This window comes from Morchella importuna (genome assembly GCF_003444635.1).
Source record: "Morchella importuna strain M04M26 chromosome Unknown Morimp01GS059, whole genome shotgun sequence".
Classification (NCBI taxonomy): domain Eukaryota; kingdom Fungi; phylum Ascomycota; class Pezizomycetes; order Pezizales; family Morchellaceae; genus Morchella; species Morchella importuna.
The window spans coordinates 51,819-58,622 of NW_025763456.1; positions in this window are offsets into that span (position 1 = coordinate 51,819).

Below are 6,804 nucleotides of genomic sequence, written 5' to 3' on the forward strand. Positions count from 1 at the left end.
AGACCTGTTTTCTCCACCCTTGTCCCAGAACACTCCGTCGTCTCGGTTTCCTGCACTTTCTGTAATGGGGGCAGCCTATCTATGTATCGCTAGAATCCAATAGAATAGATGCGGCCGTGCAAGATAGAAATCAGGTGCAGATTTATTCAAAGATACTATCGCTTAGAACTCAATAATCTTTAAGGGCTCTGCTACCGATAATTCTAGGTCAAGATGAAGATGAGGATCCGGACAGTTTGGGCGGGAATGATCCTGAGTACTTATACTCCAAAAGACTCTATTCCCTGCTCCTACTTCCTTACTAAGTTCTGGTGCTGCCTTCTAGCGGAAGGTAAGCAATACCATCGCTACCCCGCTTCTCTCTAAACGTCAGCGAGTGCTTCCGGTTCCGAAGGCAACCACCCTTAGTCAAAGCCTTTGTAACACCTGCAGCCGTTGTTGCCATACAACAGGGGCCTGCATGAATGAGTTGCCGCTCAGGTGTAAGCTTAATCATTGCTCTATAGCTTTCGCTTATTGTAGACTTCCCAGGCATAATCCCTTCCGTTACCGGTGGACTTCCAATGCTCAGAGGATGTAGAGGATCGCCGAGCACTCAGAGCTTCACTCTGGCTGGCCTTCTAATCATTGGCGAGGCACAGACTCGTCAGTCATTGCTCCCATGAGTAGATCCTCTTCCTAGCGCTCAGAATGTAGTTACTCTGACAGCTGGTAGCTAACCACACTGCCGGTACTTGCATGTCACTGTGCAACTGGCTTCTAACAATAACTCTCAGCATGTAACCGGGCCCTGTGTGTACTCATACACCAGACAGTTGAAATGGCTCCGTTACACTACTCCCCTCTTCCAGGATCTTGGTCTCCGAGATCTATAATCTGTATTTATTGCTATGCTATGCGACAAAGAAACTCCTTTGGTGTAGAAGGGGACAAGGGTCTAAAGGAGATGCTACTGGCCTTGAGCCCTCTTGTCTCTGGGCTTCTTGGGGTACCTCATATGGAAATCTCGGAGGGCTTCTTCAGCACTCTTTCTGAGATGCTCCCAGGGTTCCCATGTAGCATCCTCATTCTCATAACCTTCCCATAGCACCAGGTATTCCACCCTTCTCCTCTTCTCATTGACTCGGCTATCAGCTACTTCCCGGAAGATCCAGTTCTGTTCTCCTGCAATTTCCTCAGGTTCCGGTGGAGGAACTCTTCTCTCAGGGTCTAATCGCGCTCTATAGGGTTCTAGGAGAGAGACATGGAAGACAGGTTGGATTCCCATTTGCGGGGGAAGAGAGAGCTTGTAGGCACGGGTACCAATAGCTTCTAAGACCTTGAAAGGTCCCATCTTCTTCTGATCCAATTTTCCCAATGGCCGCTTTGTTTGCACATTGCGCCGGTCTAACATAACTTCATCTCCAGGCTTGATTTCAGGCGGTGCCAGGGCATGTGCATCGTACCACCGGGCCATCCTTAGTCTAGCCTTTCCCAAGCTTGCGTTCATAGCCTGCCAGATAGATTCCCATTGAGATACCATGACCTCGCTTGCTGGATTATTCCATTCAACACCTTCCCTTGGGGCCGGCCAATTGGTCCTGCGTTCATATCCATAGTTGGCATAGAAAGCCGATAATTTGGTAGACTCAGAGACCGCTGAGTTGTATGCATACTCTGCCAAAGGCAAGAGGTCCGCCCAGTCATCCTGTTGGTATGAACAATAACTCCTCAAGTAATGCTCCAGGGTCTGGTTAACTCTTTCTGTCTGGCCGTCCGTTTGGGGATGGAAAGAAGTGGACATCTTCAGCTTCACATTGAGAAGGCTCATGAGAGATTGCCAAAAGTGAGAAATGAACCTGCTATCTCTATCCGAGACTATGTCATCAGGTAACCCATGGAGTCTCCAGACTTCCTTCAAGAACAATTTAGCCAAATCTTCCGTGTTGTTGAGTGTAGGAAGTGGGATGTAGTGTGCCATCTTTGAGAAGCGGTCCACTATTACCCAGATCTTTGTAAACCCATTTGACTTCGGTAATCCCACAATGAAGTCCGTAGAGATGGAAGTCCATGGCCGATAAGGTATCTCCAGTGGTTGGAGCATACCAAACTTCTTATGTCTTGAGGTCTTATTCCTCTGGCAGCTGTCACAGCTCCGGACATATTCCTCAACATCCTTATCCATGTTGGGCCAAAAGAAGTTGTTTTTCACCCGCTCTAATGTCTTGAACTGGCCGAAATGGCCTGCCACTTTAGAGTCATGGGTATCGGTCAGGATATCCATCTGGAGCTTCTTGTCCTTGGGAATATACCATCGATTCTTATAGAAGATGAGACCTTCCTTGACAGACAAGTTCTGGTCCAAGTTTAGTTTCCTTTCAACCAGGGAGCGGTGCAGTTCCTGCCAGATTCCATCTTCTTTAGCTGCCGCAGATAGGCGCTCTAAGAATGTATTCTGCAATTGATTTACCCTGACAGCTGCTAGCTTAACAGGATCCAAAACCAATTGACCTGGCCTAAAAAACATCTGTGGCTCCGGCCGCAAGGTTTCACTCCCCTCTTCAGGGCGGTGATCCCAACGCCTTGATAGCACATCAGGTTTGCCATTCCTTTCTCCCGGTCTGTAGACAACTTTGAAATTGTAGCCTGCTAGGTCCTCAGACCATCTAGCTTGCCGCCTAGTGAGAACCTTGGTAGAGTTGAAGTACTCTAAATTCTTGTGGTCTGTGAAAACCGTGATCTCCTGCTCGCAACTCTTGAGCATATGCTCCCATTCCCGGAAAGAGGCTACTATAGCTCCCATTTCCTTATCATGAATGGCATAGTTGATCTCGGCGGGGGAGAATTTCTTAGAATAGAAAGCTACCGGGTGTAGTTTCCCATCTTCCCCATACTGAGAGAGCATCACTCCTTTGGCAAAGTCACTGGCATCAGTCTCAACCACAGTTCTTCTGCTAGGGTCAAAATGGAGAAGGATTGGAGCGCTTGTGAATAGCTTCTTGAGTTCCTCAAATGCTTGTTCACAGGCTGCGGTCCAATACCATTTCTTGTCATTTTGCAAGAGGTCGGTCAGAGGTTTGCAAACTTTACTGAAGCCTTCGATAAAGCGGCGATAGAAGTTTGCAAATCCCAGGAAACCTTGCACTCCCTTAATATTTCGGGGCACTGGCCATTCCTGAACCGCCTCCACCTTATCCTCTGACATAGATACTCCCTTCTCTGAGATGTGATAGCCAAGGTATTCTACTTCTCGGACATGGAAGGATGTCTTGCTGATGGAGGCACACAATTTTGCTTCCCTGAGCTTCTGTAGGACCTTCTCAACCAGCCTTTGATGTTCTTCCTCAGTCTCCGAGTAGATGAGGATGTTGTCAATATAGACAACCACTCCTTCATCCAGTAGTTCCTTTAGCACATCATTGATTATTGCCTGGAAGGCGGAAGGGGCGTTGCATAGACCAAATGGCATCACATTATACTGATTCAGTCCATAGCGGGTTCTGAAAGCGGTTTTCCATTCATGCCCTTCTGCTATCGTGATCAAATTGAAGCCATTCTTCAGGTCTATCTTTGTGAAGATCTTGGCCTTGAACAACCTATCCCTGAGCTCGCTCATGATAGGCAGCGGGTACTTGTCCTTGACAGTGACCTTGTTCAAACCTCTGTAGTCAACACAAATCCGCCATGTCCCATCCTTCTTAGGTATGAACAATATGGGTGCCGCTGCTGGGCTGCTAGATCTGGAGATCTTTCCTAGAGACAACTCTTTGTCTAGGTACTCCCGGAGGGCCTTCAACTCTGGAGCGGAACATGGGTATAGCGGGCCAAATGGGGGAGCGGTACCAGGCAAGAGATTGATCTTCAAATCATTCCGGGAGTGTGGAGGCAGCTCCTGTATCTTCTCTTGACTGAATACGTCAGCCCATTCCCTATAGCGGAGAGGTATCCTTTCAGCGATATCCCCTCCATCCTCGTCATGCCATACTGAGGCGGCCAGTTGATACACTACATCTTCTTCTTCCATCATTTGGTATGAAGAGATGAGTTCAAACTTGATCGCCGCTGGGAGACAGTCCTGCTTGCAGTAGTCACTTCTCCACCTTATGGTATTGAGTTCCCAATTGATATCCGGGTTGTGCTTCCTTGCCCATGCAATTGGGAGGTCCCCTGATATTCCTTCTTCCAAGGTAGCCACTTCCCATCGGAGTGTCTCTCTATGATCTCCCATGCTCAAGTGGACTGGGTGAGTGTAGTACTCTCCTCCGCCCATCATGACATCTCCTTGAGCATCATACATTGTCAGAGGTTGGTCTCGCCGCACTAAGGGAACTCCATACTTCCTGACAAAACTCTGGCTGAGGATTGCTCCTGTACAGCCGGTGTCGAAGAGGAAGGTCCCTTCGGCGTCTTCAACTTTGTTCTTGACCGTCCATGACAGTCCTGCTTTCAGTATTGGCCTCTTGCCATGTACTGGTAAGGATGGAAGCTTCTCTTCTAACCTTCTTCGCTTCTGGGCGGGTTCTGAGCTTGATTCTCTTTGTCTTTTCTCCATTGCTGATAGCTGCGGGCACTACTAAGATCAATAGATCCTTTGGTTCTATTCCCAAGTGATAATAGAGCAAGTATATTGTGTGATAGTCTGGTAGCGGTTTTCGAAGTGTCTTGTAGCAAATGTAACTTTGGCAGAGCACTTACAGACCAGCTGTTTCGGGTTATAAACCCATCCTCAGAGTGCTTGGAAACAATCAAATAGGCGGAAAACACAATAATTTATTCAAGAGAAACAAAGAAACAAGACCCAAAGGAAAAAACTAGTAAACATAGACTCTCAACAGACACACTTTCTACCAGATGATTTCATTGTCCGAGTCTTGCTCAGGCTGGAAAACGAAATCTTCTGTAACCTCTGGGAGTACAACAAGTGGTTCCTCTGCTACTACAGCAGCCACTTTAGCTTTCTTCTGAGGATTGGGCTTGCCATTTCCTCTTTTCCGCTTTTGTACCCTCAGTGCTGCCACTCGGACTACAGTAGGTTTCTTGGACCAACAATCGGTCCATTTGTGTCTGGACTTGCCGCACTATTGCACAAGTCAGTCTATGAACTCTACCAATAGGGAGTACCGGAAGGTCATACCTTCAAGCATACTTCTGCTTTCGTTCTTTCTTCTAGGATATCCCCCGGGATACCCTTCAGCTCCACCGCTTTATCCTTGGAACTGGATTCCTTCTGAGGTTTTGAGGAGCTTGCAGCTTCTCTCTTCCTCTTGGGGTGCCGTTCCTTTTCAGCGGGAGGATCCTTCTTGGTCCTGGTGGGTGCTTTCTCAGCTACAACCGTCTGGTACCTCTCATGGGTGTGTCCTAGCTCTCTTAGAGCAGCTATCCGCTCCATCAAGGACTTTGGCTTGGGGGTAAAGAGAGCCCAACTCATGCCTAGGTCCGGGAGGAGGGAGCTAAGGATCTTATCATCCACTAGCTGACCCTCATAGCCAGTCTTCCACATCAGCTGAATAATGCTATTCAGGAAGGAGTCTATTCCTCCCTTAGCTGTGTGGGTAAGTGCATTCCATTGGGCTACAGCATCATCCCTAGAGATGGCTTCAGCAAAGGTTGCTCTGAGAGCATCCACAAAAAAATCCCAACGCTTCCATCTCTCATCCAACACCACAGGCATCCCAGCTATCCGGTTGGCAGAAGCTTGGTCAATGGAGTTGTGGTAAGCTTCATACCACTTGATCGGAGCATCCCCTTCCATCAGGTTGCCAGCATAGCGGATCCTAACCTCTTCGGAGGTAAAGGACTGGCTTTCAATGGAGAAGACGTTCTCACATTGCCGGATGAAGGTCTCCACATTATCTGCTTTGCCGTTGAACTTGGCCGGAGGGGGGTGCCTTGGGTTCTCGGGCCCTGGAACCAACGGAGGGTTGCGAGGGGGCCGGAGCTCTCATGAACTGGGCCATGGAGGACAGAAGCTCCTTCTGCTGCTTCTCCAACTTCTTCCTGAGGTATCTCCGCCATCCTCTTCTGTCACCCTCCTCAGGCTCCGAGTCTGAACTGTCTGAGCCCCCTCCTGCGTTAGGAGCGCCGCCAACTGGGGGGACTATGCCATCTCCTCCACCATTACCCGCTGATTCTGGGCTCTGGTTTTCTCCACCAGGGTTTCCTTCTGGCTGGAGGTTCCTCCTAGGTGACTCCGGGGGTGGTGAGCCTCTGTGGGATTCCGGGGATAACCCCTGGCGAACCCAGGCTGGAGGGAGCCCAGAGGGGCCACTTCTAACCGGTGTCTGGGAGTAGTAGTCGTCGTCTCCTATAGGTGGTCGGGGGGGCCTAGCTGGAGCTCTTTGAGGAGGCAGAGGTGAGCCTCCAATGGCCGCTGGCATCATCAGGGGGAGTGTCCTCTGCCTGATAGACCTGACCGGAAACGCTGCAAATGGGTTCACCCTTTGGTGGAAGGTTCTCAGGGCCGCTCTGGACGAGGCCCTGGAGTTCTGCGGAGGTGCGGGGTTTGGGACTGGTGCTGGTGTGGGCATACTGGTGATGAAGAGCCTTCCTTCGTTGATGGCTTTCTGAATATCTTCCAGGAAGTTGGGGGGCATCGCCGGGTTTGTCCACTCAATGTCCTCCATCTCATCCGCTCCCAAGTCATCTCTCTGAGCATAACTCTGGAGTTGTGCCTGGACTCAGGAGACTTATTCTTGCATGTAGCCGAAGGCATCCCGGAGCGGGACTGCCTAAGCTTCTTGTTTTTCTTGCACCAAGGCTAGCGCATTGCCAGCCTTGATGACTTCCTGTTGCAGGCTATGCTGAAGGTAGCGCTGCAACTCCGCA